This window comes from Mustela putorius, unplaced genomic scaffold (genome assembly GCF_011764305.1).
Source record: "Mustela putorius furo isolate JIRA1106 unplaced genomic scaffold, ASM1176430v1.1 tig00003845_pilon_pilon_pilon, whole genome shotgun sequence".
NCBI classification, from domain to species: domain Eukaryota; kingdom Metazoa; phylum Chordata; class Mammalia; order Carnivora; family Mustelidae; genus Mustela; species Mustela putorius.
In genome coordinates this window covers 42515493-42540740 of record NW_025421998.1, presented here as the reverse complement: position 1 = coordinate 42540740, position 25248 = coordinate 42515493, and positions in this window count along the sequence as shown.

Sequence of the window (25248 nt, the reverse complement as noted above, 5' to 3'; positions counted from 1 at the left end):
GGTTTGAAGGATTCTATCATTAACTTCAGGTAAAAGGAGGAGAGGAAATAAAGGGTTTCTCTGCCTTGTTGATTAGCAACTATAGTTTATCAGAGAAACTGATTTTTTTTAAGTGAATTAGGAAAAAATGTTGGAAACTCTAAGCAGTCTGTATTGAAACTTATACAATACGAAATTCAGAATATGACCTTAGGAATGAAAACGAGTGGCAGGAAAATAGCAATAACTTACCTATATGTGCAAGTGAAAACACAAAAATGTTCTATTCAACCCCAAAGGAACATGTCTCAAGTCAACATCTCTTTAGCAATATTCCAAAGATGTGCATGACCACTCCAGAGCAATGCTTCAGGAGGGGAATGGTGAGAGCAAGCAATTCAGATTGTAAAGGGAGAATGATTTACATAATTTTGGCTAACGTTTTTCTTTTTTCACTTGTGAAATTTTCCAAATATATATGATCATGTAACCACATTGACAGACACCTTCCTGGGGCCTTCAGAAGGGCTCATATAGCTGAGGGGTCTTGACATTAAGGATTTATATTCTATATTATATTATTATATATTATATATTATTATATTATATTATATTATTATATCTATATTCTTATTCCTGAATAAAGAAAGTGTTGGTAATATTTTCTAGGTATGAGTTCTATTGTTTGTATTCTGTAATAAAAACTTTACTGCTGATTTGTTTTAATATTTTTATTATACCTGGAACATATATTTACAAGACAAATAATTATTTAGTTTTAAGTATTTATTTTATATATACTCCAGAGTTTAAATTCTCACATGCACAGAATATTAAGTGTGTATTTTCTAAGTTTCCACACTTAGAAGGTGGTATTCCGTAGGTTTTATGCAGTATGTATCCAACGAGTATGCAATAAATACTGACAGAGTAACTAAATGGAAAAAGCAATTGGAAGGAAATTTTCGAAAGAAATTTCTGTATCATCCATAACAAGCTGTTGTTTGTAGCAGATTTTTAATAGATTTTTCTGCTTTATTGAACTCATTGGTTCCCTTTGCCCAGTGTACATGCTATTCATTTAGAGAGCTAGCTTCAGAACTATTTGTGGAACTTTGTGAATAATGCTAGTTCCCTTTTTTTTTTTTTAATGAATTGGGAAAGCTTTTGTTTCTTTGGGTCCTCAACTCACTCTCCCCTTTTTTAACTTTCTTGAAAGCTAAGTATAGCTGAAGAAAATGGTTTCTACTCTTTAGAGAAATATCATATCTTAAATGTTGTCATCTATGAAGTTGGATAAAAACATAGAAGAAGGTTTAGGTTACGATGCCGACCTTGCTTGGGTGTGCAGAATGTCACTGCGGGTTTCTCATTCAGGATACAAAATTACGAAAAGTGAATGGCAGGGAAATAGAAATAATTTATCTGTATGTGAGCATGTACACACAGAAAATATGTCCTGCTAAATCCCAAAGAAACATGATTTTCTCACAAGGCTAGAATGCAGAATTCTGAAATCAAAAAGTTGGGAGACCTGGTTCCTTCTGAGGCCGTGAGGGAGAATTAGTTGTATGCCTCTCTCCTTGCTTCTGATACCTTCAGGTTTTTCTTAATTTGTAAGAATTAAGTGCTTTATATTGGATTAAGGCCCATCCTAATGACTTCAGCTTAACGGGATCATGTGCAAACACCCCATTTCTAATTAAGGTCATATTTTAGGTCCTGAGAGTTAGGATATTGACGTGTTTTGGAAAGATGCAATTCAACCCGTAGTAGCCTGTGGCTTCTTTAACCAAGGGCACGTGGGCAAAAACACCAGTAGGCTGGTTACAAGCCTAGCTAAAAGGCCTCGTGCGTTTATACCCACTCTTGCTCTCTAGCATTGCCATAGGAAGCACATAGGTTTGTGTTCACAGAAAAAATGAGAGGAGAATGAGGTGGGACCCAGACATCTCTGCCACCACAACCTAAAACAGAGCTACACATTCACACCCAGACTAGATCAATGGAAACACAGCTATTTTGCCAATGTAAGATCAAAACCAAATGTTGTGAGCTACTAAGTTTGAGCATGGTTTGTGTTGCTGCAATTTGTAACAACAGCTAACTGACCACAGTTAGACTCTAAATTGTTCCTCTGCTAAGTTTGCTTCAGGATTTGATGTCAGAAGATTTAGTGCATGTTATTTCAATATAATAAATACTTATTTTTCCCACTTTCCTATATCTTTTGGGGACTCTTCTTAATAAATCAAATTTGCAAACAGTAAAACCAGTAAGAAGGAAAGTATGGAGATACAATTTTTCAGTTTTATATATTTAAAGCACTTACTTATAAAGAGAAAGAAGAGATGCACGATCCATGCATTCACAAGTGTTTTGTTCTGCTGTCATCTTAACATATATCCTCACTCACCATCTAAACCCAGTCATACTAGAGAGTAACTATTTAGTTAGTAGATAGTCATCTAAGCTTCCCACCCTTTTCCTACTAGGCAGAATATGCAATTCTGAAAAATAGAGGAATGTAGAATATTTAAGAAGTTAAATTTTGTGTGGTAGTTTGATTTTTAGGGATACAGGGAACTTATATACAGAAACATCATTAGATGGAATGGTTGGTTTTTCATCCCTAGAACAGTCCTTACCTCCTGAGTCATCCTAGCCAGAATATTTTTACATGATTTTCTGGGAAAGAAGATATAACATAATAATTATAAGCTAAGAAGTCAAATACAACTGCATGTGTATTCAATCTAAAGTCAGGAAATAACCATAAAGGCTATGTTTAAACCCAAAGATTTTCTCTTATGTGTAGAGATCACTGGAGGTATCAGTTCCAATACATGAAATACTAGATTACTTTAAATCTGGAATGCAACTGAGTCTAAATGCAAAGTTAGCTTTATATTACCACCAATAAAAACTTCACTCAATTTATTGTCAGTCTCTGTTATTAAAATCAAGAACATTGTAAAATCAACACCCATTATTATTCTTTGTGCTTTACCATTACTTCACACTGTCAAGTTTAACTTGCCCCTATATAGTAGTGAATAACATTATCTGTAGCTATGAAAATATAACTACCCTTTGAGCGCTTTTGCATATTTTAAATCTTGCATATGTCATGTGACATATTAAATTCAACATATTTTAAATTGACCTCTGCAATATTGTAATCTATGAGAAATATAAATATTTGGTCATTCAGATGACAAAAAAATATATATATTTTTAAAGATTTTATTTATTTATTTATTTGACAGACAGAGATCACAAGTAGGCAGAGAAGTAGGCAGAGAGATAGGAGGAAGTAGGCTCCCTGCTGAGCAGAAAGCCCAATGCGGGTCTTGATCCCAGGACCCTGGGATCGTGACCTGAGCTGAAGGCAGAGGCTTTAACCCACTGAGCCACCCAGGCACCCCAAAAATATATTTCTCATATATAGTTGATCTTCATCCATAGTTCCTGGCCCACAGTGTCCCTTGGAATTTCCTGATCATAAAAGCAATAGGAGCATATTATTATTTCTTTTTTTTTTTTTTAAGCAGAAGCTGCTGTATTTTTTTTTTAAGATTTTATTTATTTATTTATTTATTTGTCGGTAGGGGGAGGGCAGAGAGAGCACAAGCAGGGGAAGCAGCAGGCACAGGGGGAAGTAGACTCCTCGCTGAGCAGGGAGCCCAACACAGGACTCAATCCCAGGACCCTGGGATCATGACCTGAGCTGAAGACAAAAGCTTAACCGACTGAGCTGCCCAGGTGCCCCGAGCATCTTTTCTTACATTTGGTCTCTGAAGATGTTCAGAGCCACAAAAATTGAAGGAGTGTCTTGTTATGAGTAAAAAGACCCATTCTACCACAACTGGTTTATGTTAATGAGGTAACTTTTGGACAACACTTAGGGATGGAGCTCTTTGCCAGGGGAACCAACCATGAATAGAGGGTTGGAACTTTCAGTCCCACCCTCTGATTTCAGGGGTCAGGAGGTGGGGACAGGGAGAGAATGGGACTAGAGGCTAAATCAATTACCAATGATCAATGGCCAATAATTTAATCAATCATGCTTATGTAATGAAGCCTCCACAAAGAAATGATGAAAGAAGGAGATTTGGAGATCTTCCAAGTTGGGGAACCAAAACGCTTCCACATGCCACCATGCTGGGCCCTAAGCTCCATAAAGCCAGAAGCTGATTCATTAGGAAGCTCACCATATATACCTCTTCCTCTGGCTTTTGATTTGCATCCCTTAGTATCCTTTGTAATAAACTGGTAATCCACTGATTAATTGGATTTAATCAGAACTAAATGAGTTCTTTGATCTATTCTAACAAGTTAATTTAGCCAAGGAGAGGATTGTGGGAACCTTTGATTTATGGCCAGTTGGTCAGAAGTACAGGTAACAACCTAGACTTGTGATTGGTATCCTGAGTTGGGAAAGGTCTTTGGAATTTTCAATTTGTAGCAGGTTGCTCAGAAGCATGAGTAACAACCTGGGCTTGGATTAGCATCTGAAGTGGAAGGCCGTCTTGTGGAACTGAGCTGACTACTGTGGAGTCTGATGCCATCTCTGGGTGGACAGTACCAGAATTGAGCTGGATTCTTCTTGGTGTGGAGAAGCCTACACACACACACACACACACACACACACATATCAGATTTTGGCCCAGTTACCCATTTTCTTTCTTGAATTTTCTCTTTTTATATACATATATACAAATCAATGCCTAGTTGACTTTCTACATACTTTTATTAGTTAATAACATACAGTTTTATTGTATAACACTCAAGCCATAAACCTTGCAGTCAGTCTCAAATCTTTCTTCTCTCATATCACTTAACTATTTATACAGTCTAATTGGTAACTTATTTGTATTAATTAGTCCCGATATATACATTCATTATCACTCTATTAATTTTTATATGATTTTATTTTTCCTAGTGAATAAAAGAGCTGATTCTTTAGAAGAGAACCAAAGACCTTTATAATTAGACACACACACACACACACACACACACACACAAATATTTAAAGATCCATTTATTTATTTGAGAAAGAGGGAGAGAGAGAGAGAGCAGGGGAATGGCAGAGGGAGAGGAAGAGGATGTCAAGCAGAATCCCTGCTGAGTGTGGAGCCTGACCCAGGGATCGATCCCAGGACCCTGAGATCATGACCTGAGTTAAAACAAAGAGTCAGATGCTGAACCGACTGAACCACCCAGGTGTCCCTAAAATTAGACATATATCTGCTTTTTATCCCAAGTTTCCATAATTCCTCACGGACCAGGAAATATTAAAAAATTTCACTCTTCACTAACTTAGACCCAGCCTACCTTAGAAATGGCAGTCAAGTTATCACTGAAATCTAAGGCCTTGAAACCTGAATCACTATAGTGTATACTGAAACTAATATTACAACTGTATGTTAACTAATTAAAAAAAAAAAAAAAGACGGGCACTTGGGTGGCTCAGTGGGTTAAGCCTCAGCCTTCTGCTGGGGTCATGATCTCAGGGTCCTGGGATTGAGCTCTGTGTCAGGCTCTCTGCTTGGTGGGGAGCTTGCTTCGCTTCCTTTTCCGCCTGCCTCTCTGCCTACTTGTGATCTCTGTCTGTCAAATAAATAAATAAAATCTTAAAAAAAAATAAAGACAAGGAACAATTAGGATCAAGGAAATGGTGATGGTAGGTAATAGCCATGATACAGAAAGTTTATTACTGGACTTGTGATATTTAAAAAGACTAATCATTTGTATAACTATAACATAATATAAAACAATGTCACTTAGTTTTCTCAAACATTTGTCATACATCTTGTTTTTTTTCTATATTAAACTTAATATTATTAACATTACAAACTCATCAGCAAATTAAAAAACAAGCATTTTTCCAGGACATTTTACAAAGTAAAGTTAGATGCAAATGGCAGTATGTTTAGTTGAAAATTGATTTTTTAAAATATCCCTCAGGCTCTATCCTAGTATATAGGCACCAGCCTGGCAAGGTATCTCCAAAGTTTGATACAAATCAGCAAATTAAAAAATTAAGAAGCAAATAATTTGGTTTTATATAGTTCAATACTTTTTTCTCATTTCTTAAGCAAAAAATAAAACAGCTGAGCTTAAAAATTGGCAGGCGCTCGGTCCTTAATCTAGAACATTTACTGTATTTAAAACATAAATTAAATTTCTTGCATCTGGATACATTATGAGGAACTGGATGGAATCCTAATATAACTTCTCTGGGAACAAATGAATTCCCCAACCAACTAAATCAGCCAAATGGCTTTTTTCGATAGATTTATCTTTGTTAATAAGGCAAAACAAGCATTTTCCAAGTGTAGTATATTATTTTTGCTACACATATTTTCCTTCTTACTTCTTAGTCTTGCCTACACAGCACATGCATAAGCACTGAAATACTTACTGGAAAAGCTTCATCTTTATCTTATAGAGATCTACTGCTATATGCAGAAAGGCCAATCTCAGCATCCACCCTAGAACCTAGGACACCTGTCTATCTCTTGGACACATAACATTAATTAGCTTACAAAGATGGACTAGAGAGAGGAGGATTTAAAGCACAGTAAGCAATTTCAAGTCCCGTATTCCACCAACTGACTGAAATGCAATAGTATCTTTTATAGATCTTTGGAATTGGAATGGAATTTACTTTTCCAAAGAGTCAACAGTGTTTATTTTGTGTATCTAATTACATGATGGGGATATCAACATCCTTTGAAAAAATAGCCAATATAAAACATACCACTGATACTATTCCTTTTCAACTAGACTCACAATTAAAATACTTTATAAAGAAGTATTCAGATAAATGGCTACATTTAAATAATGATTGTAGAAATATAAATAGTCTTGCTATCGGGTAATTTGACAAAACATGTTTCAATTATACATAGTACTTACATACATAATTCCATTCTATTGTTGAACATACAGAGTTGCAGAGATGTCTATTTGCTACAGTATTTTTTCCTTTGGTGCCCACGGTTCTTGGTCATACCCTTCAAAGAATGAAGAAGTAGGCTATACTGAGTGGTGGGCAGCAAAGCAATGTTTATTGAGTGATAGGAAAGTGATAGGACAAAGCTCCTGAGGAGGGAGGGGACCCAAGAGGATTGCCACCAGAGTTTCTAAGTCTGGGGGCTTTTCCTGTGCTTGTCATCCAGCCGGGTTTTTGTCAACTATCAGTCACATGGGAAAGGGTGGAGGGCTCCTTCTGAGGTGGTATAAAATCCTTTTAAGGGTGGTTTCCTCTTAGGGTGGGGACCCCTTGTCCCTGTCTGCCTGTGTTCCAACTACCCATCATCATATTGAGGGTATGTGTGTGTGTATGTATGTATCCCATATGCTTATGTTCCCTTATATATGTGTGTATATACAAGTGTGTATGCATGTATGCATACATACAAGTGTGTATGTATGTATATACACACATATATAAGAGAACATAAGCATATGGGACTAATTCATAAAATTACATCACAGACTAACTTAAAGTAGGGAAAACATACTTTTTTTTTTTAAAGATTTTATTTATTTATTTGACGGAGAGAGAGATCACAAGCAGGCAGAGAGGCAGGCAGAGAGGCGGGCAGAGAGAGAGAGAGAAGCAAGCTCCCTGCTGAGCAGATAGCCTGACACGGGGCTCGATCCCAGGACCCCGAGATCATGACCCGAGCCGAAGGCAGAGGCTTAACCCACTGAGCCACCCAGGTGCCCTAGAAAAACATACTTTTTTCCAAACTTCTTTAGTACTTGCATTTTTTTTCTCCCAAATGAAATGTATATGGTGCTCAATTCTCTAATCAAGGAGTAAGGCAGCTAAGGATTTATTTAGTTTCTCCTGACCATAAATTGTATCCTGTGAGGTACTTCTATGGAAATTAGAGGCACCCTGGAACTCTTGGAGAATCACTATTTCAGAACACTATTTAATAAGTTTTAACATTTTTTTTAAAAAACATGTGGCTAAGTCACAAACAAATCACAAATTATAAGAAACATAAATATATTACTATCTATAGAAAAAAGACTGAAAAAACTGAAAATTAGTTATAATTTAGAGTTGACTCCCCCTCTCCCCAGCAACTAGTTACATTCAATTCTTCTTTAAGTGCCACCTTCACGGGCAGGCTGTCCCAGAGAAGCCTATTTAAAAATGCATATATGTCAATATTCCTGACCCCTTAGAATCTTTCTTTTTCTCATTTTCTCTGTAGTATATTCTATTTCGCCATATGACTAATTTATTTTATTTACTTTTTATTGTAGAATAGCAGAATAGTAGAATGTAAGTATAAATTCCAAAGGGAGGAGATGTATTTCATTCACTGATATATTTTCCTAGCCGAGCAATACCTGGTACATAGTAACTTCTCAATAAATCAATGACAAAATAAAAGTTTATTTGAATATTGTGTTTTTAATTCTATGATAATTTTATAAAAGAAAAAATTAAACTTTTTTCTTTTAAAATATTTTTGTATGGAATTCATAGCAATGCTACAGCTTGAGGAAATTTAAAGAAACTTGGTTATCTAGGAAGCTAAGATAATGGCACATATCCCCAAATATCATAATCAGATCACAGAATAGCTTTGGAGTTATTGAAGTAGTTTTTTATAAAAGGAATCTAGAACTTACAATTTGACTATGACTTTACTCTTGGACAAAAATCATTATAAATCTTTTCTTAGTTTTTTAGGAACTATAGAATAAAATTGCATAACTATGTAAGGAATAAAATGCAGGACCATGGATCTCAAAATCATTGTGAAGCAGTATGAAAAATTTTTCTAATGATTATAAAGAAGAATACATTTTCAGAGCCAGCCATAGAGAAAATTATCATTTTTAATAATTGAAGTGGCCATATGTCTAAATTTTTCACATTAAAGTTCCAAAGACATAAATTTGTTTGAAAAAATTAGCATCTATTCTAATAGTTAATAGTTATTATAAGAAGACTGTATGTGGAAGCCTTACCATTTCATATTAGGGCAAAGGAGCTTGCAAAAGATCATCACTTCTACTCAAACAGAAGAAAGCCAGCAAATATTTTTAAACCATTCAGAATTATAGCTGAAAACAGTCTAAATGAACTGAATTCCAAGTGCACACCTTAGGAGAGACAAAACCAATGATCTCTTTTTTTTTTTCCCCTGGGGAGGCATGATGAAAACAGAATTAACCCTATCAGGAGATATGACAGGAGTAAGGGAAACAGTTAAAGAAAGGTTTTTTGTTTGTTTGTTTGTTTTCTTTTTTTTTTTTTAAAGAGATTTTACTTATTTATTTGAACGAGATAGACAGCACAGGGTGAGGACAGAAGGAGAGAGGGAATCTCAAGCAGACTCCACAGTGAGCATGGGGCCAGTGGGGGGCTCAGTCCCATGACCCTGAGATCATGACCTGAGCTGAAACCAAGAGTTAGATACTTAACTGACTGAGCCACCCAGGCACCACTTTTTTATTTTGATGTATTTTCAAATATATAGAAAAGATGCAAGAATGGTACAAAGAGAGTCTATATTCTTCTTTCTCCATTTGATTATTTGTTCATACTTTGCCTCATTGTCTTTATCATCTGCTCTGTATCCTATTGATCCACTGACTTATCAACACATATATTTTCCTGAGCTATTTTAGAACAAGGTATAGAAATTTACCTTACATGTGCTAGTGTGTATTTGTGAATATGAACATTCTCTTAAATAATCAAAATTTTTAGAAAAAATTAGCTTTAAAAAAATGTTATTACCTAATCCATAGTCCATATTCAAAGTTTGTCAAGTTGTCACAGTTATGTCCTTTACAGGTCTTTTCATCACTGGCATTGCCTTTAGTTGTCATGTCCTTGTATTCTTCTTTAATCCAGATTAATCTCCCTGATTTTCTTTGTGTTTCTTAGCTTGATATTTGATTGAGTACAGACCAAGTTTTTGTTTGTTTGCTTGTTTTGCATAATGTCTATTTGGCTTTGTCTGATATTTCCTCATGATTAGGATCAAGTTAAGCAATTCTTCAGAATATATCGTATCAGAAGGCACATGATGTCACTTTGGTCCAATATTCATGATGTTGGTATTAGTTACCTGCCAAATTTCAGAACTTGTAGACTAGAGTGACAGACTGAATTATGGAAAAGCCCAGAGGCAGAGACAAAAGTCTTCTTTTCCCACTTTTGTTCCCCACTGGCTTTTCATGGAGATGTGATGGTACACAGAGTAGGGCTGTAAAGCAGAGAGAGCTCTCTGGAATCTAGTGATGATTATATTCCAATCCTTCAGAAGAGAAGTAATTGATACTACCTTTACATTTTATGAAGCCAGTGCTGGGTTGACATTAACTAAAGCTCAATTCTGGATTAAGTTGTAAAAATAAGATCTTCATACATTAAGCTAAGCCCTACAGAAAAAGGGCAGTTCTTCTCTGAGAATAAATATTATCTACCACAGTCTCTTCCATACTCTCTCTGATAGAATAAAAATATTTGAGATACTCAGAGAAAGAAAGAAATAGAATCTGTAATAAAGAAAAATATTGAGTAATAAAAATTTAAAACAACTTTTGTGATTCGCATATATGTATTGGGCTTACAGTGGGAAGGGTGAAGAATTTCAGTAGAGAAACTGAAATCCTACTAAAAGAAGCAAATGGAAATTTTATTTTTTTAAAGATTTTTTATTTTTAAGTGTATTTGCTATTGCAAATTCAGTTAAAATGTTCAAATACAAGATAAAATTATTTGGTTTTGTGGTGACAATATGAATACAAATATTATAGAGGCACAGAAACTTGGTAAGACAATGTTCCAACCAAATTAAGAAAACTGTGGAGCAGGAGTGTACTGGGAATTGTTTGTGGTCCATGTAGCATTCATTTCTATGTTCAAATAAACTGCACTAATGTATCTCTTGAAATAGAAGCTGTATTTGGCAAAATTTACGGTATTTTTAAGTATATTTAAAGTAACTGAACTATAAAGTTTTGTGATATAGCTGATGTTGGCAAAAATTAGCCTTGTAATACATTTTTTTGCTGATTATTGTATTTTAGAAACTTTGAAACTTTACTGTGCTTGGATCAAAAAGTGTCTTGCAATGATATTAAATATTTTTGTAAGTGAAATATATAAACTACAATGTCTTTTAATTCAAAATATGTTTGAAAATTTAAAAAAATATATATTTAGTCAGGGGCACCTGGGTGGCTTAGTGAGTTAAAGCCTCTGTCTTCAGCTCGGGTCATGATCCCAGGGTCCTGGGATCAAGCCCTGCATCAGGCTCTCTTCTCTCTCTCTCTCTCTGCCTACTTGTGATCTCTGTCAAATAAATAAATAAAATATTTAAAAAAATTTAGTCAATGAAGTACTACAAAACTCAAGCATTTAGTAAATTTTATTTTACTATAAAATAGGAAGATATTAAAGTATATCCTTACATAAACAAGGGGAACCCAAGAAATTAAACGATGAAAAATTAATTGGCATGACTTACTTTCAAATGCTTTAATTGTACTTTGTTTTAGTATCACATCTAATGGTAAGACTCAAAGAAACCTTAATTTTTAATTGGGTAAATTTATGTTCTGATACATATTTGACTAAAATTAATAAGACCTATGATTTTGTATACATATATTTGTTAAAATATTCAGAAGAATTATTAATAGAGTTAATTTATGTGATTAGTTTTGTCTCAAAATATTACTTATAATAGAGTATGGATATTTGTGTATTTACATATCTCAATATTTAAAAAAATACCACTCTGAAATTTTTTTTTAAGATTTTATTTATTTATTTGAGAGAGAGAAAGAGAGAGAGCATAAGAGAGGAGGTCAGAGGGAGAAGCAGACTCCCCATGGAGCTGGGATCCCAATGTGGGACTCTATCCTGGGACTCCGGGATCATGACCTGAGCCGAAGGCAGTTGCTTAACCAACTGAACCACCCAGGTGCCCACCACTCTGAATATTATCCATTTAAAGGATTGGTTGAGTTTGCCAGAGTCCTTAGCACCCGTAGAGTGATTCTGTTCTCAATTAAAGCTATCATGATATATAGAAAAAATAGTTGAAAGAGTAAACATTTTTAAATTTATGAACCAAAAAGACAACCTTAAGGCAGATTTGTAGGTGACTCCATAAGAAATCTATATGAAAAGAATATATTAATTTGGAAAATAGTTATAAGAAATTGATTAAAATGCATAAATACCTATTTTTGTTTAAGCTCTTTAAAATGCCCAGGTATTTGACATAACATTTTTGAAACTTGTTTTAATTTACACAGATATGTGATATAGAAATTGATTTCATTTATTTTTTTAAATATATTTATTAAACTTGAGGAGAAAAAAGAAAAAAAGATATTTATTTATTATTTATTTGAGAAAGAGAGCTCACACATATGAGCAGGGGAGGGGCAGAGGAAGAGAAAGAGGGGGAGAATCTCAAGTTGACTCTGTGCTGAGCATGGAGCTCAATGTGGCACTTGATACCACAACCCTGAGATCATGACCTGAGCCAAAATCAAGAGTTGGAGGGTTAATCAACTGAGATACCCAGGCGTCCCATTTATTTTTTTATTTATTTTTATTTATTTTTAAGATTTTATTTATTTATTTGTCACAGAGAGAGAGAGAAAAAGGGAGCACAAGTAGGGGGAGTGGCAGGCAGAGGGAGAAGCAGACTCCCTGCTGAGCAAGGAGCCCAATTCTAGACTTGATCCCAGAACCCTGGGATCATCACTAGAGCTGAAGGCAGATGCTTAACCAACTGAGTGACCCAGGTGTCCCTAGATATTTTCTGAAGGATGAAAATATAATAGTGGAAAGATTTGGCATTAAAGTGGAGAGAATTTCCAATTAGCTACTGTGTTATTCTCAAGTTTTTGCAATAACTGGATCAGAAAATGTTCCTGAAACGATGATTCCTTGTGATTCTAAATTAAGAAGATCAGTAAATAATTAGGAACAATGTGGTCAATAATAAGGCTAATAGATGGCAAATGCAATACTGGGAAATTTAATGCAGACAAATGAGCTGAGGAAAATTTTTAAAAGAACTCCTTTTTTAATGGTTCAGAATTATGCTAAACTAACCTGCATTTGTACTTTGGGGAAAAGACAAGATAACATGAATGTAGGAGCATAAAATCAAAGTGTGAAAGCATAACAAGACACCTACAGAAAGGTCAGCCACAGAATCTATGAAAACTCTTGAGTGATTATTTATTTATTTGTTTATTTATTTAATTGAAGCAGCCTTCATGTCATGAACATAGAGGTCTTGTCATTCAGGAGCCTTTCAATTAAACTGTGGTCTCCATGACTGATATAAACCTCAGTGTCCAGATTGAGCTTATAGTTATTCATATTTTATCACTAAGACAAATAAAGTGAACCATTTGACTATGCTGCCATCCAGTCATTTTTGTGGTTTACAATTAGGCACCAAGTTCTTGAATTTGTCGTTACAGAAGATTGGTGTTTTCCAGTCTGAAAAGCTATGGATCATAACCACAGTTTATCCATTCTTTCTTCTCGTTACTAGGTAAAAATGATCTAAGACCCTTTGCCACTTTCTAATTGGTGATAAGAAGTGGAAAAAGTGCAGAGTTTCATCTCACAGCGTTATGGAATAATGTATTTATCACCACACAAACAACCAAACAAACACACATGTTAAAACAAGACTGTGGCATTACCAAGTAAGCAAATTATCTCAGTGAGTTGTTTCGGTAGGCTGAATATTCAATTATTTGATCATTTCCAGTTACGAAATTAATTGGAATATCCACTCAAGTATATGATTTTAGAACAATAAAGATATTGTTCTCCAATTAATCTGTAAATTCAATGCAATTACAATCAAAATCCTGTTTTTAATAAATATTGATAATACGATACTAAATTTTAGATAAAGTTGAAGTATCAAACAAATTTTGAAAGAAAAAATTATAGAATTTATGTTACTTGATTTATTTATTGGAATAATAATTGAATATCTGCAACTGGAAATCGAAAGACTGTGGGCCAATTCCTACTGTGAATTCTTTTTGGAAGGTCTAAAAGTTAAAATGGTTTCACATTTCAAAGGTATGTAAAAATAAAGAAGAATATGTAGTATGGTCCCTAAAGGGTAAAGTATTTATTATCTGGCTTTTACAGAAATGAATTGCCAATTCCTGGTATAAAGGAACAGAAATCAAAACAGCATGGTGCTGGTGAAGGATAGGCAAATACATCAGAAACAGAGTAAATGTCCAAAAAATCAAACCACACATGCATAGTCAAATTTCCTTTGAAAAAGGCATTGATATAATTCATGAGGAAAATAATTTATTTTCAAAAAATATTTCTTGAGGGTCACCTGTGTGACTCAGTTAAGCATCTCCCTTTGGCTCAGGTCATGGTCCCAGGTTCCTGGGATCCAGCCCTGTGTCTGGCTCTCTGCTTAGTGGGGAGCCTGCTTCTCCCTCTCCTTCTACCCTCTCCCTGCCCTACCACTCGTGCTCTTGCTCTCTCTCATATAAATAAATAAAATCTTTAAAAAATATATTTCTTGAATGGCTATATTCCCATATCCATATCTATTTTCATACCTCACATCACTTACTATAATTAAGATTGACTTCCTATTACCCTCTGTTTGGAAATAAGTATGAAGGTAATTGGTATATTTATAAGTGGGATGGATTCCTTGATTTCTCTTTCTGCTGCAACTAATTTCTGTACATTGATTTTGTATCCTGTGATTTAATGGAATTCATATCTCAGTTCTAGCAATTTATTGGTGGAGTCTTTTGTGTTTCCTATATGGAGTATCATGCCATCTGCAAGTAGTCAAAGTTTGACTTCTTTGCTGATTTGGATGCCTTTTTTTTTTAAGGTTTTATTTATTTATTTGATAGAGAAAGACAGTGAGAGAGGGAACATAAGTGGGGGGAATGGAAAAGGGAGAAACACACTCCCTGCTGAACAGGGAGCCCAATGCAGGACTCAATCTCAGGACCCTGGGGTGGTGACCTGAGCGGAAGGATGATGCTTAATGACTGAGCCACCCAGGCACCCCTGATTTGGGTGCTTTTATTTATTTTTTGTTGTCTGATTGCTGAGGCTAGGACTTCCAGTACTATGTTAAATAAGAGTGGTGAGAGTGGACATCCCTGTTCTGCTCTGACCATAGAGGGAAAGCTCTCAATTTTTCCACACTGAGGATGATATTACCTCTGGGTCTTCATATATGGCCTTTATGATATCAAAGTATGTTCCTTCTATCACAACTTTGTTGAGGATTTTTATCATGAATGGATGTTGTACTTTTTCAAATGCTTTTTCTGTATCTTTTGAGAGGATCATATGGTTTTTACCCTTTCTTTTATTAATGTGGTATATTACACTGATTGATTTGCAAATATTAAACCACCTTGTAACCCAGGAATAAATCCCACTTGATTATGGTGAATAATTCTTTTAATGTACTGTTGGATTCCATTCTCTAGTATCTTGTTGAGAATTTTTGCATCCATATTTGTCAAAGATGTTGGTTTGTAGTTCTCTTTTTTAGTGGAATATTTGGCTTTAGAATGAAGCTATGCTGGTCTCATAGAATGAATGTGGAAATTTTCTTTCCATTTCTATTTTTTGGAGTAGTTTGAGAAGAATAGGTAATAATGCTTCTTTAAATGTTTGGTAGAATTCCCCTGTGAGGCCATCTGGCACTGGACTTCCATTTGTTAGGAAATTTTTGATTAGTAATTCAATTTCTTTGCTGGTTATCAGTCTATTTATGTTTTCTATTTCTTCCTGTTTCAGTTTTGATAGTTTATAAGTTTCTAGGAATATATCCATTTCTTCCAGACTGTCCAGTTTGTAGATGTATAATTTTTCATAATATTCTCTTATAATTATTTGTATTTTTATGGTATTGGCTGTTATTTCTCCTCTCATTTTTTACTTATTTTGTTCCTCTCTCTTTTCTTTTTGATAAGTCTGGCTAGGGATTTGTCAGTTTATTAATTTTTTTTAAGATTTTTATTTATTTATTTGACAGACAGAGATCAGAAGTAGGCAGAGAGAGAGGAAGGGAAGCAGGCTCCCCAAAGAGCAGAGAGCCCAATGCGAGGCTCGAAACCAAGACCCTGAGACCATGACCTGAGCCAAAGGCAGAGGCTTAACCCACTGAGCCACCTAGGCACCCCTAATTTATTAATTCTTTCAAAGAAGCAGCTCCTGGTTTCATTGATCCATTTCACTGATTTTTGTTTGTTTCTGTATCATTTATTTCTGGTGTAATGTTTAATATTTCCCTTCTTCTTCTGGCTTTAGGCTTCATTTGTTCTTTTTCTAACTCCTTTAGGTATAAGGTTAAATTGTTTGAGATTTTTCTCTACTTCCCTCTTATGGCTGCTTTTGCTGTATCAAAAGGTTTTGGACCATCATGTATTCACTCTCATTTGCTTCCATGATTTTTTGTTCTTTTTTTAAAAATTTCTTCTTGAATTTCCTGGTTGACGCATTCATTTTTTTAATAGCATGTTTTTTTAACTTCTATGTATTTATGGTCAAGCTTCATGGCATTATGGTCAGAAAATATGCATGATAATGATCTCAATCATTTTGTACTTGTTGAGGCTTGCTTCATGACATATTATGTTGAGTCCTGATTCATGACCTATTCTGGAAAACATCCCATGTGCACTTGAAAAGAATGTGTACTCTACTGCTTTAGGATGAAATGTTCTGAATATGTCTATGGTCCATCTAGTCGAGTGTGTCATTCAAAGCCATTGCTTCCTTGTTGATTTTCTGCTTTGATGATCTTTCAATTTATGTAAGTGGGGGTGTTAAAGTCTCCTAGTGTTATTCTATTACTATCAATTAGTTCCTTTGTATTTGTTATTAATTGTTTTATATATTTAAGTGCTCCCAAGTTGGAAGGATAAATATTTATAATTATTAGATCTTCTTGGATAGACCCCTTCATTATGATATAGTGCCCTTCTTCATCTCTTCGTTTAAAATTTAGTTTATCTGATGTAAGTATTACTACTCCAGCTTTCTTTTAACATCCATTTGTATGATACATATTTCTCTGTCCCCTCACTTTCAATCTGCCAGTATCCTTAGGTCTAAAACATATGATACTTAGGAATAAACCTAACCAATGAGGTAAAAGACTGGACTCTGAAAACTATAAAACACTCATGAAAGAAACTGAAGATGACACATAGAAATGGAAAAGCATTCCATGCCCATGGATTGAAAGAACCAATACTGTAAATGTGTCTATCTTACCTAAAGCAATCAAAACATTTAATGAAATTCTTATCAAAATACCAACAGTATATTTCACAGAGCTGAAACAAACAATCTAAAGTTTCTATAGAACCATAAAAGACTCCGAAAAGCCAAAGCAATCTTGAAAAAGAAAAATAAAGCCAGAGGCATCACAATTCCAGACTTCAAGTTACATGACAAAGCTATAATGAGTAAGACAGTATGTTACTGGCACAAAAACAGACACATAAATCAATGTAACAGAACAGAAAACCCGGAAATGAATCCACGACTATCTGGTCAATTAATCTTCGACAAAGCAGGAAAGAAGATCCAATGGGCTGGGGGAGCAGTCTCTTCAATTAGTGGTGTGGGAAAACTGGATAAAAACTTGCAAAAGAATGATACTGGACCACTGTCTTACACTATACAGAAAAATAAATATGAAATGGATAAAAGACCTAACTAAATACGAGCCAGGAAACTACCAAAATTTCTAGAGAAGAACACAGGCATGTGTTCTTTGACATGGGTTGTGGCAACTTCTTACACCATATGTCTCCTGAGGCAAGAGAAACAAAAGCAAAAATGAACTATTGGGACTTCATCAATGTAAAAAGCTTCTGCACAGAAAAGGAAACAATCCGCAAAACTAAAAGGCAACCTTTAGAATGGGAGAAGATATTTGCAATGACATATCTGATAAAGAGAATCCAAAACCTGTAAAGAACTTATCAAACACAACACTCCCCCAAACCAAATAATCCAGTTAAAAAATGTGCAGAAGATATGAACATTTTTCCAAAGAAAACACAGAGATGACTAGCAGACATGTGAAATGATGCTCAACATGACTCATTATCAGAGAACTACAAATCAAATCTGCAACGAGATATCACTTCACACTTGTCAGAACGGTCAAAATTAATACTGGAAATGACAGGTGTTGGCATGGATGCAGAGAAAGAGAAATGCTTTTACACTGTGGGTGGGAATGTAAATTGGTGCAGCCACTCTGGAAAACAACTAAAAACGTTTTCCTTGAAAAAGTAAATATAAATACCTTAAGATCCAGCAATTGCACTACTAAGTATTTACCCAAAGGATACAAAATATTGATTTGAAGGGGTACATGCACCCAATGTTTATAGCAGCATTATCAACAATAGCAAAATTATAGAAACAGCCTAAATATCCACCAACTGATGAATGCATAAACAAAATGTGGTATGGAATATCAGCCACCAAAACAATGAAATCTTTCCATTTGCAATGACTTGGATGGAGCTCAAAAGTATCCCACTAAGTGAAATAACTCAGCCAGAGAAAGAGAAATACCATATGATTTCACTCATGTGGAATTTAAGAGGCTGGGACTTCCAAAACAGATGAACATAGGGAGAGAGAGAGAAAAAAAAAGAAGGCTAACCATAAAACAGACTTTTAACTAGAGAGAACAATAAGGGTTGCTGGAAGGGAGGTGGGTCGGGGAATGGGCTAGATGGGTGATAGGTATTAAGGAGGGCACTTGTGTTGAGCACTGGATATTGTATGTAAGTGATGAATCACTAAATTCTACACTTGAAACATATTACACTGTTTGTTAGCTCACTGGAATTTAAATAAAAACTTGAAAAAAAAATAATTGAAAGAAGTTCATTGAGACTAGAAGGGGTATGAAGGAAGACCAACAGGACGTAATTGTGGGGACTCTGAAGAGAGGAGAGAGGGACTAAAACATGCACAGGGGTTGAGTTATTTGGGGCAGGATATTAAGCTCCATAATGAAGTGACATTTGGGTAGAGACCTGGAAGGAGTCGAGATGATTAGAAGAATGACTAAGGAGAGAATAAATGTCATAACCTGTACAAAAGCTTGTTGTACTTTAGCAAAACAAGAAAACCACTGTGGCTTTAGTAGAATGAGTGAGGAGTTCAGTGGCAAAAAATTTGGAGAAGTGGTAGGGTCATGAATAAAATTTTTTGGATTTTATTTCAAATATGATCTCAAGCCATTTGAGGTTTTGTGTTGAGCAGAGGAATGTCATACTTTGATCTACATGTAAAAAATTAGTTTGTTTGCTGCTCAGATGGGAGACTGAAGGAGAAGCAAGAGTGGCATCAAAATCAGTTAGACAACAGTTGCTGTCACCAAGCATGAGGTGACAGGGACACAAGATGAACTTCTTTAGTAATTATCTATTCAATTCAGTAGTTGCCAGCATTCTCTCTCTAAAGCAAATAGCCCAGATATTCCCATTTTTTATAAAAGGAATCATTGTTTATTTAAGATCACACAACTAGGGAATTACAGATTTGGTATTAATAGAGTTTTTAATCACCTTGCTATAAAAAATTTTTCCCATAAACGCACAAAAATAAATATAAGTGGGATGTAGTTTCAGAGAAAACACAGCTAAATAACAATGACATAAGAATTGAATTAGAATAAAGAATAGGATCATTTACTGGGACCACCTGAATTTATATTATCAAACGCATTTTTTAAAAGATTTATTTATTTGAGAGAGAGCACGAATGGGGAAGGGGCAGAGGGAGAAACATACTCCCCACTGAACATGGAGCCCAAGGTGGGGCTCTGATTCCAGGAGCCTGAGATCATGACTGAGCCAAAATCAGGAGTCTGATGATTGACTGAGCCACCCAGGCGCCCCAAATGCCTTTTTAATATGAGCTGTGAACATCTGCTGGGGAAGGCAACATAAGTCTTGTCCAATCACAGTGTGTCTTTAAGATATGTCTTCTCTCTTTCAAAAAAATATGAAAAGAGTATCTCTTTAGGAAATACTATTTGTGAGGAAGGCAAGAGAGAGCATGTGACTTGCAGTATGCAACATTCATTTCAGTGTGTAGGCTATGTTTCACATGTGGGCTGCTCCTGCCTTTTTAGACTATTAGTCCATGTAATAAGACATGTTACTACGAAAAAGTTCTTACGAGTAGAAGTTTCCTATTTAAAGCACATCTTGTCAGTTAGATCTGATCATATCCTTAGGGTAAGAGATGTATTGTGGTTTCCCTTCTAATTGCCCTCCTATTGAACACAGATGTGAGGTTTCTTTTGTGGTTAACCTTTGTCAACAGTATTACTGTATTGACTTTCCCTTTACACAGCACTTGCTGTTAAGCCATCTTTTATTTCTATAAATCTCTTTGGCCAATTCCCTTTCTCTGTCAACAATGAAAGTAACAGTACCTCTTTTCCCATAAGGGAAGACATTTAAAAAAAAAAAAAGTTCATTATTCTTTTGTTCCAATTGATGCTCAGAATCTTTCTCTTTTCTTTTCTCTCAGTTTCCCAAATGGATGGTACTAATCCATTCTGCCAAAGTGAGGAACAAACGGAGTGAATGTAATTTCATGAATTAAAAATTATGTGTGTGTGGGGGGGATTTTACAGAGGTAATTTACTTTCATTTGATAACTGAGAAAACAAGAGTATTAATCTTAAGTGGTTTCTCTGTATCTACTATCTATGGTTATAAACTTTGGAATTAGTCAGACCCAGCTCTGTGATCCATATCAGGATTTGGCATGTTATCCAGCCTGCTGCTTGTCTTTGTAAAAAAAAGCTTCATTGTTATTCAACAATATCCATTAGTCTACATGTAGCTGAGCTGAGTAGTAGTGACAGAGGTAGTATGGTCCACAGTAGAAAATACCAGGGGAAATTTCACAGAAAAAAAATATGTCAACTCCTGATTTACATAACCTCTTTCTGAATATTTACAGAGTTCTGATGATGAACTAAGATTGTGGTATGTGAAGAAATGTGGACTCTCCTGGAACACGCTGGCACTCAGTCATTAGTAAGATTGATACAAATAGGCATGTGATGGAGGATGCTGCTAAAAAGGCTCAAACAAGGAGACCCAATGATCTTGGGTCTTGCCTATGTACCAACAGCCCTAACCATCTATTACAGATGTATGTCCTGCGTCACACTCCCAAGAGTTGGTAGATCATGACTACTACAAAATAACAACATGATATATATTCTATTAGTCATGAGTTAGAAACATTATTTTATATTTAAATGGATAACACTCTTTTAATAGTTGGGAACTACTGGGCTACTGTATCAATGCAGTATTCTAATTAATCTTTGAATTTTATTTAAACATGACTTTGTCAATCTCACTGATTTACTACAATTTGGAATTTGCACTTGTTTCACAGGACTACCAGCAAAATTATCCTGACATTCTGCTACTACATATAACCTACTTGTATATTAAAAAATAAACTTGCATGGTGTATCAATAAAATTGTTCCTACTAGCAAGAAACTGATCATTAGGCAAACTTTGCAAGTATATTTAAAACATCCATTGATTTATTTAGGGATAATAAATATATGATTCATCCATATCCACTTGTCATGAAGTAAGCTCTGGTGAACATAAAGAATGTTCAGCCCCAGTGGGTTTTTTTTTTTTTTTAATCAATGAGTATCAGGAAGACATTCTAATCAATGTATTTTATAATTAAGTATCAAAAACCACAATACGCTTCTGTTAGTGGTTTTTTGTGTATGTTTGTTTCTTTGTTTATAATATTAAATTAGATCATGTTGGTTTTGTAACATCAAGAAGGAAGATTTTTCCTGGCTAAAGGAAACTTAGCCTACACTCTGAAATGAATATTGAAAGCTGCAAGTTGTATGCTCTGTCTCTTGTATAGTTAAAGAGCTGATGTGTTCTGGTATGATGATGGTATTCCTCCCATTGTCTTCGGCTTGGGAAACTGTCATTTTTTTTTTTTTTAAACAAAAGTAGGCACACTTCTTCTGTTAAAAAGAAAAAAAAAAGGACAGGAAATAAATATTTTAGCTTTTCTAGCTGCCAAAAATCTGTCTTATGTATATTTTTTTTCTGTTTTATTCCCCCTTTTAAGTACAGAAATTATTCTTATCTCATGGGTTATACAAAAATAGGCCCCAATCCGTTTTTGACCCAGAGGCTATCATTCAGTTTGCTGACCTCTGTTTTAATGAGCCATCCTTGTTCTAGTGAAGAGGGTCAGTGGATGCAGCCAGACCCCAGGAACAGGCAATCTGGTCTTTTGGTGCAGGCTCCTGGCATTTTAAATGCTTTTTTTTTTTTTTTCTTTGCATTAGTTACATTGCCATGCAATATTGGAGCAACAATATACCAAGTCTTGCGGACTGAAACTCAAAATAAGTAACCAGGTATGTATAGACAGGTCAAGTGATTTATGTCATAGGATTTCAGGGATATCAGGTGGCCACCCTATATAAAATAGCATTAGAAATATATATAGCTTATCAACTATTAATAAATGAATACTTTTGTGCATGGCTTATTTCTTGTATAATAATCCAGATGCGGTCCAAAATAGTGTAATCTGAGTAAGCTTAATTTATGCCTTCCAATGAGCCAAAAAGTGGAGAAAAGAGTCTTGGGATATAGAATAAAAAGAAAAATGGAGATGTTTTGTCCAAGCATATTTGGAGCACTGAGGGAAGAAGTCCTTCTAATCTTAGGAATACTGACCTGACTGACCTAAATTTGGGGGCTTCTGTGAACCTTGGAGATCTGATGAAGATCTTTGCTTCTTCAATAGTAATATAGTCACAGGATGGGGAAGAAACTGAGCAGAGAACAGAAGGCAAATGCTACAAGAAAATCAACTTTGCTGAAGATGGACCTCGAAACAATTCATTGAATTTCTTTTATATTCTTCTCCAGAAAAAAAAAAATTTTAATTATTTTATTCCTCAAGCTCTTCTCACTTTAAGGTTTTTGACAAAAACTGAAATGTTTCAAAACTATCAAAACCCCCTTTTAGTCACCCCATAAACAAAAAGCAAACAAATAAGTAATATCTTTTTTTTTTTTTAAGATTTTATTTATTTATTTGACAGAGAGAAATCACAAGTAGACGGAGAGGCAGGTAGAGAGAGAGGAAGGGAAGCAGGCTCCCTGCTGAGCAGAGAGCCCGATGCGAGGCTTGATCCCAGGACCCTGAGATCATGACCTGAGCCGAAGGCAGCGGCTTAACCCACTGAGCCACCCAGGCGCCCAGTAATATCTTCTTTTGAGGTAAAAAAAAAAACAAAGATACTGGATCCATGCCCACAATGATGACTGAGTTGGAACTTATGAAATGTCATCATAGAAAAATTCTTTTTAGAGGTGCCTGGGTGGTTCGGTCTGCTAGCCATCAGCCCTTCTGCTCAGGTCATGATCCCAGGGTCCTATGATGGAGCCACATATCGGACTCCCTGCTCAGTGGGGAGTTTGCTTCTCTCTCTGTCTCTGCTGCTCCCTGTGCTTGTGCTTTTTCTCTCTTTCTGTCAAATAAAGAAATAAAATCTTAAAAAAAATCTTTTTTTAAGTTCTAATTCTTCTTTTCATTAGTTAATGTGATTTTAGGCCCAAATCAATCCTTATCTTAGTACTACAGGCAAGACATTAAAGATGTCTGAGGATACGATGAAGTCTTATTTCATAAGCCCTATAACTGTGAAAATAGGGTAGTAACAATGATACAAATAAGAATCATTTCAACATATTTTATATCCTCACCATCTTTTTTTGCCAGTGCTTTCAAACTGACATGAGTTTTGTTACAAAGAGAAGTGAGAGTCAGGTGTTCAAGGCCAAAAGGAATGCTACTTTGGTCAGGCAAGAAGGGAATTGGTTTGACTTTGCTCCAAGCAGGCAATTAAGGGATGATGAATTAGAATCCCCTCAAAGCGGGAACCCTATTACTCTCAGACATGTCATGCACTCTGAAGTGTAAAATGTCTGATCATAAATAATAATGTCACTAATTCTGTAAAAAAAAAAAAGCAACTTGAAACAAATACGGTTTCTATATGTAAGTGGCATCATTGATTGAAAAAAAATGAACTCATCTCAGATTATTTTGCTGTGGCCATAAACACATAATTTTACTCCTTAAAATACAAGTGAAAGGATATGACATCATACTTAAACAGCATCTGTTCCTTTATTCATAGACTTGTAAAAGCCTCTGTCATCTGAGATATGGATCAAGTTACCTAACTGAAAAATCAAATTATCTGTAGTAATGTTTGAGTTAAAATCTTAAAATCTTAAAATCTTTTGAGTTAAAATCTTAAAAAACCTAGTTGGAGTTTATACAAGTATGATATGAATGTAGGTTATTATGGGATTTGATATCCATTATGGATATAAGTAGCTATAAGTATACTTGTGTGTATATCTATGAACCTGTATATTTATAAATGAATTACAGTATGCAAGTCATAAATATTGACTAAATCAATAAATAATGATTAATATTTGCAATGTTTGCAATAGACAAAACTGTTTAAAAATTACTAACTTTGTTTGAGTTGCCAGAATTAATGAAAATATGTAATATATCAGCTACATTTTTGTCAAATGATAATGTGAACCTAATGAAAATTCTTTTGTTAAATTTTTATTTTTATCAGCATATACAGCCTCTGAAATTAGTCCTTTACCAAATCTGTAATGCCATTATATTCACAAATGCTATATTTTGAACTACCTTTACTGAGTATTCAATAGAAATTCTGGAAAGTTTGCACCTACCTCATTAAAACTCCAGTAATTTTTTTAAAAATCATTTTTCCAGCTTTATTGAGATGTATTAGCATATTACATTGTGCAAGTTTAAATGCATAACATATTGATTGGATACACTTATATGTTGTAAAATGACGACCACCATACGCTATCTAACATCTCCATAATCATACCCCCACATAAAAACTCATTTAGATTAAAAAAATAAATTAACACCACTACCGCTCATTTGAGAAAATTATTTTTTTCTATCTTAATGAAAATTTTGCTGTTTTTTTTATACTGTCATACGATTTCATAGTAATAATGTCAAAACTTTTGAGAGTCAAGAACTTTCACTTTTTGCAGATTTGATATTTTTCTTTTCAGTGGGAAGTTG